The sequence below is a fragment of the Urtica dioica genome, chromosome 6 (genome assembly GCF_054948205.1).
Source record: "Urtica dioica subsp. dioica isolate 48M chromosome 6, U.dioica_male_clone48M_v1_H2, whole genome shotgun sequence".
NCBI lineage: Eukaryota > Viridiplantae > Streptophyta > Magnoliopsida > Rosales > Urticaceae > Urtica > Urtica dioica.
In genome coordinates this window covers 13,004,514-13,017,216 of record NC_142761.1, presented here as the reverse complement: position 1 = coordinate 13,017,216, position 12,703 = coordinate 13,004,514, and positions in this window count along the sequence as shown.

The following is a 12,703-nucleotide window of genomic DNA, read 5'->3' as shown; positions in this document are numbered from 1 at the left end:
TCTTCTCTTTCCTTTCCCTTCTTTCCTTGTTCTTTTTCCCTTTCCTTTTCTTTTCCCGTGTCCTTTCTTTGTCTTGGGCTTGTGGGTTTAATTTTACTCGGCCATGAAGACTTAATGACAAAGTAATTGACCAATGTTGAGTTGGCAAGGATAAGAACTAAGTTTCCAAAATTCCCATTTAACCTTCTTTTCCTTGTTTCCTTTCATGTGGGTCCATTAAAAATTGTCACAACCACGTCTTTTCATATAATTATTTAATTAAATCCATATCCGAACGGATTATAATTATATGATTTGAACCGAGAATTTCCTCGTTCGTTCTTGGTTAATTTAAATATATTTAAGGTTTCTCGGAAATAATTCTCGTCCTTGAGAATTTATTTCTTAAATTAAATTCCGGCATATTTCTTCGGAAAATAATTTATTATTCGAGACGAACTCGATAAATCCTTTATTTATTCCGAGATTGTTCATTACCTTAAAATAATTTAAATTAACCCGCTAAACTTCAACGTCCATAATTTATTCAAGAACTTACTTGTAACACACGAAAGCTCAATTATTAACCGTAAACTACAAACGGCGAGATTCAAAAGTTTATCCCTTACAATCCTTACCCCCTTAAAAGAGTTTCGTCCTCGAAACTTAAAACAGAGCAGAGTACTTCTTTTGCATCTCACTCTCAAGCTCCCATGTAGCTTCCTCTACAGCATGTCTCTTCCACAAAACCTTGACTAAAGGAATGGTGTTGTTTCTTAAAACTTTATCTTTGCGATCGAGAATCGCTACAGCTGACTCTTCATATCTGACCTCACGAGAGATCTCAACCTCTTGCTCATGTAGAACATGCGAAAGGTCAGACACGTACTTCTGTAGACACGTGGAACACATCATGGAGGTTGGACATGGATGGCGGCAACGCCAAGCGATACGAGGTCTTGCCTACACGCTCAAGGATCTCAAAAGGTCCAACATACCTTGGACTGAGCTTCTCTTTCTTTCCAAACCTCATAACTCCTCGCATGGGTGGGATCTTCAGAAAAACTTTCTCTCCGGCTCCAAACTCTAGAGGTCTTCTATGCCTGCCAGCGTAGTTTTTCTGACGACCTTGAGATGTCTTCATCTCGAACCTTCAGTTGATGGTATCCCGAACGCAAGTCAATCTTTGAGAACACTGTCGCTCATGTGATAAAAAAGATCGGTTATCCGTAGCAACGGATACTTGTTCTTGATCGTTACTTGGGTCAACCCACGGTTGTCAATACAGAGCCGTAAGGAACCATCTGCCTTCTTAACGAACAGGATAGGCGCTCCCTAAGGTGAATGGCTCGGTCGTATGAACCCTTTGTCGAGCAACTCTTGTAGCTACGTTTTGAGTTCTTCCAATTCTGGAGTCATACGATATGGAGCTTTCGATATCGGAGCTGTACCTGAAATGAGTTCTATGTTGAACTCAACTTCTCGATCAGGAGGTAGACCGAAGATCTTCAGGAAAAAAAAAATCAAGGAAATCTCTAGCAACTGGAATCTCATGCGGCTGTGGTTTGACTGTCTTCGTGACGTCTACCACGCTTGCAAGGTAACCAGTGCAACCCTGATGCATCATCTTCACGGCCTTCAGCGCCGATACGATCGAAAAACTCGATTTTCGAGAGGAACCTTGGAACTACAGCGTTCCAAGTCCTGGGTTCTTGAACAGAACCAACTTCCTTCGGCAATCTATGATTGCATGGTGGGTATTTAACCAGTCCATTCCAAGACTTGCGTGATAGTCTACCATTTCCAATTCTATCAAGTCTGCTTTCATCATCCGGTCATGAACTCAGATGGGCACATCTTTATACCAACATAATGACTGGTACTTTTCTCCAGAAGGCGTAGCCGTAACGAACGGGTACGAGAATTCCTTCTGATGCTCACCTAACTGATCAGACTTCCTAGATGCGATGAATGAATGTGTGGTTCCTGGATCTATCAATGCATATGCAGAGAAAGAATTCACGAAAATCTGACCTGTGATAGCGGTGGACGATCCTGCTCGCACTTCATCTTCACGGATGGAGAAGACTCTGGCATTGGCTTTCGGTTGCTCTTTGGGTGCAGGGGTCTTCACTTCTGGATTCTCACATACTCGGGACAGATGTCCCTCTTTCCCGCATCTGAAACACACCAGCGCACGAGCATAACACTCTCCCTCGTGCGATCTGCCGCACCTTCGGCACACGGTCATCTGATTACTTCCAGAGGTCATAGGCTTCTTATTGGGCGGCCCTGACTGTCCGCTATCTTCACGTCCTCTGTTCTGGTTCATCGACTGTGATTGATTTCCAGAACTTCCTTGAGGCCGATAACTCAAGCCTTGTTGGGACCTCATTCCATCTCCTCGATGTGGCTGGTTATCCCATCCTGATTGGGATCTGAATCTTCTCCTTGATTCGCTCTGCTTTGGTCCAGCAGCTTCAGAAGGTGTTGCAGTAGTTGGTTTCGGTGCAGGAGTTCGATCACCCTCGCGCCAACCAGCAATCCGTAAAGCTCTTTGCACAGCGTTGGCGTATGAGCGAGGTCCAACATCTCCACTATCCACTTGGCTCACGATGTCAACATTGAGTCCATGCATGTACTTCATCTTCCTAGCCTGATCAGTAGGGACTAGAGAAGGAGCAAACCTGGCTAACGTGTCGAACTTTGTCGTATATTCTGATACCGACATTGACCCTTGACGCAGGTTCATAAACTCGCGTACCTTGTTCGACAGGTTAGCTTCACTCAGATACTTCCCGTGGAAGAGATTGAGGAAATGAACCCACGTCATTGAGTGAACATCCTCAGTCGACGCCATCACCTCCCACCATCCCCTAGCCTCATCCTCCAGTTGATTCACAGCGCAAGCCACTCTCTCGGTATCGGACAGCTGCATGTAGTTGAAGATCTGCTGCATCTTCTTAACCCAATTCTCAGCTGCAGCTGGATCCCCATGGCCGTCAAATGTCGGAGGCTTCTGCTTACGAAACCTCTCGTATACCGGCTCGCTCACAGGAGGAACGACGTCAGGAATCTGGAAATTGAGCTCCTCAAGAGGCTCCATATGTACTAGCGGTGGATTCTCATGTCGTTCCTCTGGAACTGGAGGCGCTGGGTGCTGTGGAGGCGGCGCGTTCAACCTCGTTAAGAGATCCGCGATCGTGCGGTTCTGCTTTTCCAGCTGCTGCGCGAGCCTCTGACTCAACTCATCTCTTTGGGTCGCATCAGCAGCTTGTCTCTCCAGCGTGCGTCTGATCTCCGCGAGATCCGCCGCTGTAACATTCTCGGCGTTTGTTAGGTCTCGCCTAGGGCCCATGCCTTCTTAACCTTCACCTGGTAGAAAGCATAATCAAATCTCAAATCATAACATCGAGAATGCGAGAAAAGAACATATCAACACACGATCATATCTCAAAACGAGATCTCATAAACATTTCTCATATCTATTTCAAGTAAAAAAGGATATATGCAACCTGCATTCGTGCATCCACCATTTACACGTCACATGGCAACTATCACTATCTACACAAATCTATAGACTCCCAAAAAGAGACTAGCCTTACCCAAGGCTTAGTCGGACGGGTTTCAAAAAGGGTACTCATGTCGCTGTTTACTAACTATCTGCGTCCTACGAACAAAAAAGGCAACAACAAGCTCAGCATGATCCCACAATTCGTACCAGAACGTGTATCTCAAGTCTACATGAAAGGTTAAACCTGGGCTCTGATACCACAAAACCTGTCACGACCCGCGACCTCTCGTCGCCGGTTCACGAGCCGCGACGGTGGGTTACGTCACAAGTCACAACGTCACTATAATAATATATCTCATATCCACAGGAATAACATTATATAACCATAATCAACGCAATACTTATATTAAACATAATACGATAACATATAAGTATTATAAGTCGTTAAATAAAACCTGGGTAAATTTTTCGTTTTTCTCAATTCAAACTTTGAGTCTCACTACGACTCTAAATATTTACATAACCGCTCTTGGGTTTACGTATAATTACAGGAAATAGTTTTAGGAGCGTAGTTTACGGAAGGCGTTCAACAAAATATAGTTATAACTATAGAAGAGGTTGATCCCGAGTGAGTCTCCACTAGCCCAAAGGTCAAGAGATACACGTCCGGTCTTCGTCTTCAGTTCTGTTATTCACATCGCCGTCTTGCCCTTCTCTACATTACCAAGGGTCATAAAACTATGAGTCGATTGACTCAGCAAGTGGGAGTCTAACTTAGAAAATAAAGCGACTAGATGCCATGTGATATCATGTGACGTGCAAACAAGCACATAATAATGCATGGATGCAAATCTAACAAGTCTAGAGCATGACTCTTGTGTATACACTTTAACTAGAACTTATCGTCTTTAAGGTTACACACATCCCCCGCTATAACCTTCAGAACGACAAGAGACCAGCCTTAGACTTCGAGCAGCAGTCGTCCGGCGGCCTAAGAGTTTTAACGTCTGTCTAGGATCCACTAATGGTACCAACTTCATTCGGCGTCGGCGCAACCCCCAGGCCCTCATAGCCCGTCAAGGTGCGTCCTTCAGGTCCTCATAACCTGGCATTAAGATCGGGTGCGACTCTTGGTCGACTTCCCGATAAATGAGTACTCAGCGCCATCCCCCAGGCCCTCATAGCCCGTCAGGGTTCATTTCGTTTTGGTACCATCGACGCAACAATTCTTTAAGGTTCGGGTACTCTGCTGCACTCAGAGTACACACCTATGCTACTTACAGGAGAGCGACTCAGGATAAATCCTGAAACAAATTTCATTTCCCTTTTATGTTCGTTAGTGTTTTAGGTTGAAGACTCGGGATATGACTCCCGGTACTTCTACCCTCGATTTGAATTCGAGAGTTAAACACGGCTCTCCTGTCTCCCCCGTTCTAACGGGTCAATCACAGCCTAAGGAAATTATATCACATATCAGAGGCTGGGTTTCACAAATCTCATGTTTGAACTTATTGAGCGAACTCACGCTAAGTTTTCAGGAAAAGCGGCCGATGCCTTAATCTTTGAGATTATTCGATTTTAAAGCTTTTCCTATTCTTGTTTACTAACAAACAATAATGCACGTAAACAGGGTTATTCCCTTGGTATGTAGTTGACTTAAGTCTCCACACTTACCCGGAAAAGATCGTCTGAAAATTTGTTGACTTCCGGAGTTTCCTTGCTTTTCACGCTTCCCGAGACTCTACACGTCCTGGAGCGTTATCACGTTCTGAAGCGTCGAGAAACTAAAACCCGAAGTTGAAAACTCATTAGTCAATGATCCGGAAGGTGATGACAAGCTTAAGGTTCGTTATCGGGATTCATTGCGAGTCGGTTCAGGGGTTCGAGAATTTAATTCACTTATTTCCCGGCTTTTCGGAATTTAAACTTATTCAAGACTCGCACGAATTCGTACCAGAGAATGAGTACGAAATAAAATCCAAATCCTTATTTTAACGAGTCTTAAATAAATTAAAGAAATAATCCGAAAATAGTACAAACCGAGAATTCTAAATGAATTAACCAAAATTAAATTCTCGAACATCTCTTAATTAAATAATTGATAATCCTTGAATACAAATCTCAAATCCAAAAATCAAGACTCGAGTCTAACGCTACAAAGCGATAAACGACTCACGAGTGAGATCGAGCTTTAAAAATCTGTTCTGAATTCTCTAACTTTCCAGCTTCCACGCGTTTAGTTCCGCCGACTCTCGCTCGTCTCGACCTGATCTGTGACTGAGCTGTGAAATTCAGAAAACGAACATCGCGATCAATTCCCAAAATCAAGTTCCCGACTCGAAACGAACATCTAACTCAAACCTCAACGTCACAACATTTCCAACTTGTCATAAAATCCATAACCTTATCATAAAATTCACATTTAAACTTTAAAATCATCCTAACCCAAAAACCTGAGCCCGACAGAATCATCAAATCTCAAATCATTTCTCACCAATTCCAAACTCAATTTCACAACATAAATCGACCAAATCCGACTTTCAATTTCTCAAGTCAAATTAACGATTTCACACTAAAATTCCCAAATCCTCAAATTCACCATATCCAAACCAAACCTCACAAATTTCAAATTCATCACGGCCTCAAAATCTGCTCACCAGGTACAACAAAATTCCAAAACAGATTCCGAAATTCAAACAGAGGAACTCACTTAATTGACCACACGGCCAAAGCACGTTCAGACTCAAGAAACCCCAAATCAAACTCAACCCTTAACCCATTTTCGGCCAAAATCATTCAAAACCAAAGAAATCTACGTTCAATCAACAGAGAACACGAAACCCCCAAAACCAATTTCTCAAAACCCTAGTTTCCAATTCGGGTCAAGGAGATTTACCTTGTTTCTGAAAGAATTGAACCCTCCGGCGTCCTCTCTAACTCGCGGCGGCTCAACCTTCACAGCGGTCGCGCGCACGGCGGGGCACGGTGGTCGACTGGATGGCGCGCGCACGGGGCTGGGGTCTCGGGCTGGTGCTGGTGCCGAGCGTTCTCTCCCTCGGTCGCTCTCCTCTTTCTCAGTCTCGTTCTCTCGCTCTCTCGCTCTCTTTTGCTCTCTCTCGCTCGATCTCTCTTTCTCTCCCTCTCGGCCGCTCACTCTTTCTCTTCTCTTCTTCTTTCCTTCTCTTCTTCTCTTTCCTTTCCCTTCTTTCCTTGTTCTTTTTCCCTTTCCTTTTCTTTTCCCGTGTCCTTTCTTTGTCTTGGGCTTGTGGGTTTAATTTTACTCGGCCATGAAGACTTAATGACAAAGTAATTGACCAATGTTGAGTTGGCAAGGATAAGAACTAAGTTTCCAAAATTCCCATTTAACCTTCTTTTCCTTGTTTCCTTTCATGTGGGTCCATTAAAAATTGTCACAACCACGTCTTTTCATATAATTATTTAATTAAATCCATATCCGAACGGATTATAATTATATGATTTGAACCGAGAATTTCCTCGTTCGTTCTTGGTTAATTTAAATATATTTAAGGTTTCTCGGAAATAATTCTCGTCCTTGAGAATTTATTTCTTAAATTAAATTCCGGCATATTTCTTCGGAAAATAATTTATTATTCGAGACGAACTCGATAAATCCTTTATTTATTCCGAGATTGTTCATTACCTTAAAATAATTTAAATTAACCCGCTAAACTTCAACGTCCATAATTTATTCAAGAACTTACTTGTAACACACGAAAGCTCAATTATTAACTGTAAACTACAAACGGCGAGATTCAAAAGTTTATCCCTTACACAAACTCTTTCTCAATCAACAACACACTATTTTGTCTTTTAATGAACAAATTAAATTGAGCTAATTAAAACACCTATTTAATTTTACTCAATTTCCAACATTGACTCTGAAGAATGCCCGCTTTTTTTGTACGCGTCTCCAGCTGGCGTTGAAGGTCCCGCATCTTCATCACTGCTGACTGGGCACGATCACATTTGCCTTGGGTGACTCCCAGCTCCACGCGAGCCTCTTGAAGCTGCTCGCGGAGACTCGCAAACTCTGCCTTTGAGTGAGAACCTCGTTCGGCACGGGCTAGTTGAGACTTCGCTTGAGCAAGCTCCTCCTGGGCGAGTCCCATACGCCTAAAAGGTCATGAAAAATATTCTCACCTCGGGTCCACGCGCAAGCACCTGACGAGAAGGACAAGTCAGCAAAAACAAGATAATAGCGAAACGAAGCGAAAGGATAAGCAGAACTTACTCTCTGTGCGTCAGAGACGCCATTGTGGAAGAACTTCACGTCGCTGCTTGCCACGATGCCCTTCCACATCTTCAACGGGGACTACACGAGTCCCTGGGAACATTCCTCTTTGACCTCCACAGCCTCCGCCTCGATCATCGAGTTCGCGCGCTTTGAATCCGAAGACGTGTCTTGAAGAGCTAAGGAAAAGGATCGCTTTAAGGAAGCGCGGGGACCGCTCTCCGCCAAAGGACTGGCGTCAGACTTCTCCCTGCCATTTCACGCCATGATCCGAGAATGGATTGCCGTCAATGACTTCGAGTCTCGAGAAGATCTCGCCAAGCGCGCGAGCCCTCGCCATACCTGAGGAAGCTACAAAAACGACAAAGATCAGAACTCTGACTGCAAAGAGACTGAAACTGAAAAAGAACAAACGCCAAAGTACCTGGAAGGCCGTCGCTCGAGGGAGACGACACCGCACTAGGGGCTCCTTCCGCCCATTGAACATCTTCACGGTCAAGAGGGAAAGACGAAAAACCACCCAGTGGATGCCATCACCTCGGGAGAGCGAAATCGCTCCCCAGCTTTCCGAGCCTTCGATATTCCTCGGATCTCCTTCACGAATTCGAGGTCGTCGGCCCCCACATCAGCAAAGAAGTCAGTCAGAGGACCGAACCGGAGTGGCGCATCTCCAAAGGCCTCGACTGAGACCCACACCCACGCTCTCCTGTTATGCTTCTCCAAGTCCATGATCAGCTTGGTGTTCCGGCGATCGCGGGCCATAAAGAAGCTAGGCTGTCCGGGCGCTGGGAAGACCACAACAAGATTGCGAAAGTCACCCATGGTCATCGCCTGCTCGGTCTGGCAATGCCATTCCATGTGACACATCGCCAACATGCGATAAAACGTCGGGCTCATCTGGCAGGCATGTACCCCCAATCGCGCGAGGAGCTGCTGGACAATGGGCTGGAACGGCAATCACAACCCGCAATGAAGACTCGCCATTGAAACTGCGGCAAACCCACGACGTGGATAGAAAGGGCGATCATCCGGCAAGGGAGGGAGAAGCGCCACGGACGTTGGAATGGCATATGCCTCCCTGAGACCAACGAATGTTTGGTAGATGAGCGAGCTCGAAGCATCGATCCCTAAACAATAGAAGCCCTTGGGAGCAGCAAAGCTTTCCACGGGATACCAATCCATCCTAGTGAGAGACCTCGCCGATACTATCGATTCTGCGTCTGAGGCCTCGGACCTGGCACCTCTCAGCCCCGGGGAAGAGCCTCCGTCCCCCGAAACGGCTGTAGCAGTCGCCATCGGCCTCCCGGGACGCTCCACTGTAGGACCCTCGGCTCCCGGACACGTTTCCAAGTCGCCTCCAGGATCGTCTGACTCTGGCCCAAAGTCATCCACGCAGTCGATCTCATCGAGAACCGACTCCGGCAAGGCTGGTGCAACTACACTAGCTTATTCTCCTGATGTGCCTTGAACCTCCAGGCTGAGTGTTGGCACGCCAGAATCAGGCAGGTCACGCACCCCCTCGCCAGCTAAGTTGATCACGAGACAGGGCGCAACGCCTTCTGACACAGGCTGATCGGCACCCTCATCCGCGCCACACCCAGTCGGCGCGCACTCGTCTCGAGGCTGAGGTGCGAGCGCGGTTATGCCCAACTCGCCCTCTTCAAACCACTACTCCACTCCACTTGGATCCTCCTCCACGTGCAAGGGAACCTCCCCCAATCCCGAGAAGAGGTCATCCTAAGCATGCTCAGAGTCCTGAAGCAAGAGAGAGAGAATCTATCTCGGGATCCTCAGTTGAGAAGGGGAAGGGAATATCCATCGTGCAAAAGTGTAGAGAGAGAGAGAGAAAAAGTGTAGAGAAAGAGAGAAACATAAAGTGGAGAATATAAGAGGCGGGGGGGAGGGGGGGTGTGTGCCATTATTTATAGACCCCTGGGAGGGTAGAAGTCCAAGTCCTACTCCCACAAGATGGAAAAATAAGGAAAAGACCTCCAAAAGTCGACTTTTGCAGCGCGAACACGTCACCCCCGCACGCGGCATGTGCGCCACGCAGACATTCTGCGCGCCATGCGGCCAGGGGTACGCGTCGCACGACACCAAAAAAAAAATGATGATGTGTATATCCTTGCGACGGTGAGGACTTTGAAAATAAAGTTTCCTCAAACACCCGCCTGAAATGATTGAAAGTTCATCTCCAGGAGCCTCCCGAGCGATGAACTTGGGGGGCTAATATTGTCGGTCGTTTTCGGAAAATGCGGAACGCCGAGAAGACACGTCGTTCAAAGGGCCGATGGTCATGCCGGAGGTCCTAAAGAGCGGCAAGCCTTCCGTCACGAGTCGACTAGAAAGTCCTCAAGCCAAAACTTTTAACTCCTCGAGTCGAGTCTTGCTCCTCGAGTCGAGACATTCTCCTCGAGTCGAGTCTTGCTCCTCGAGTTGAGTCACTCTCCTCGAGTCGAGCCTTGCTCCTCGAATGGAGTCACCCTCCTCGAGTCGAGCCGTCCTCCTTGAATCGAAATAACTCCTCGTGTAGAATTAAGTGTCCGCGAGTCAATTGACGAGTCCTCGTGTCGACTTTAATTCCTCGAGTATAGACTTTTATGTTTCACGCAATTTGCATGAAATCCGGAGCCCCGAAGGCCCAACGGGGCGAATAAACAAATACCACTAAGGCCCACAAAAGGCCGACCTGTCAGGTACGCGCTGCGCGCCGCGCGCCCCTCAAGGAGAGAGAGCGCGCGTGGCGAGACGCACGCGCATAGAGCATTTTGCGCCGCGCGCCGCATGTTGTGCGCCACGCCAGGCAGGCCGCGCGCGCTCTCCACCTTACATGGAGGAGCTACAAGCCTCCTAGGCCCCTCCAACTACTATAAATACCCCCTCTCCTTGAGGGGAAACTAATCCCATTCATCCCCATTTATTCTCTTCAATACTCGCTCTTCTCTCTGCTTCTCTGGATGCCATCTTTGGCCTAAAGCGCTTTCTATAAGTTCTCTCGTTCTCAGAGGTTCCAAATCATTGTCGGGGACTCCCGGACGCCGCTCCCTCTGATCGAACGCCGAGTCTAGTGCCCAACCACGCTCCTTGGGTTTTCCACTGAAAATCACGTCTAGCGCACTAGACGCGTCCGCGATTTTCGACAAAAAATCGCCTACGCGCCCCACGCGTCCCACGGAGTTCTGAGACATCGTCGAGGACTCCTCCGCGCTCTGTCTCCTTCGTCGAGAACACCCTCTAGGCTCCGCGCCTCATACTGCGTTACATACGCCTTGAACTACGTTCTGACCTGATCCCACACACGGGTACGTAGGCAGCCTACACCAACAAGGCACGGTCACTCCCCCTATTCACCCCTTCTCTCCTCTGAGTAGTCCTCCGATTAGAGAAAACCCAGCTCGAGACTTTCGAGTTCACACCTTTGTTTCGGGTGTGGCCACTTGGTCCGGTCTTGGGTCGAACCGCCCGAACCTTTTAATAGTTGTTTATTTTCGTGCGACAACAATTATTATTATTCTAGTTATAATTTTTTGGGCAGGGACATATTGTTTGGATACAATGATGAGTTGACGGAACAAGTATATTGGAATTGATATCCGAGGCACTTCTTGGATAGGAACCACTTGAGCGATCTGTAATATGGCAAAGAGCTAACTATATTTTGCTCACAATAACCCAAAATGCCCTCAGGCAGAGCAAGAGAGTCAGAGCAAGAGCCGAATATTAGTCTAAAGAAGAGCACAGATCCTGCGTTCATGACTCTATTGCTTCAAGACCATATTGGATACAAGTCCTACACCAACACCAATGGCTCGATTTTACCCCTATCCCCTCCACTTTGATTGTCAACATTAGAGACATGATGCAGGTAATATTTTAGTTACTAATTTAACAAATTTGGTATTTTTATTTTAACAAATTAATTAACATTGTTTTTAATTCAATTTTAAATTGTATTTTAAGGTATTATTTTGATATTTATCCTCACAAAATGAAATTTAATCGAGCTTGTATATCTTACATCCCTTGAAAAATAAAGAAAAAAAAAATTATATATATATATATATTGATCTCCAAGGTCAAAAAATTTATCAACAAAATATGGGTTTAAACGTCTCGAGATCTAATGAAACAATTTGCCTCGAAGATAAATAGGTACTAAATTATAATTTAGGCAAATATGAGTTAACTGGGTTGAGTATTTGGGCTATTCTTATTATTTAGCACATTATCACTTAAGTATATTTTTAATGAAATCTTAAATATTTACACAAAATAAGTATAATTATTTGTATGTAAATTAGGGTCTATTAGGTAAATAGTCACTTTAATATATTTATAGACGTAAATTTTAGGTAAATTGCCACTTCCATTTATTATGCCATGTCATCTTTATGATTATTTATCTAAGATTGACGTAACGTTGGTAATATAGTAATTCCAAACCGTTTTAATTGGCTTTTTTTTTTTTTTTTTTTTTTTTTTTGTAAAAACTATAATATCAGAACATATCATTTTAAAGTTTAATGAGTAAGGTTCATACTAGTGTTGTTAAAATAAGTGGTGCCTGAAACTCTAACGTGCTTAATGTTATTTTTGGGGTCTACTGCGTTTTGCCTGGGCAGCGAATTACCAATGAGAGGTTCAAAAGTGTGCAGCACAGAGCTTTGGTTCCAAAACTGGTACCAAAGATATCATTGGTAACTGCCTTCAGAAACATGGGTGATACTGGGCCCACCAAATCCTACGGACCAATAAAGGATTTACTGTCTGATCGACCAGAACCTGCCATTATACAAAGAAGCCACATACAAAAATTTTAACCCAGTTAGGCTTAAGGACTCCAAAGACGTTAACTTTGATGCTGTGCTTAGAGTTGTAGACCATTTCAAGCTCTGAACATCCCAAATATAAATAAAATAATATGTGTGTGTGTGTGTGTGTATGAAGGTTAAGCTTGT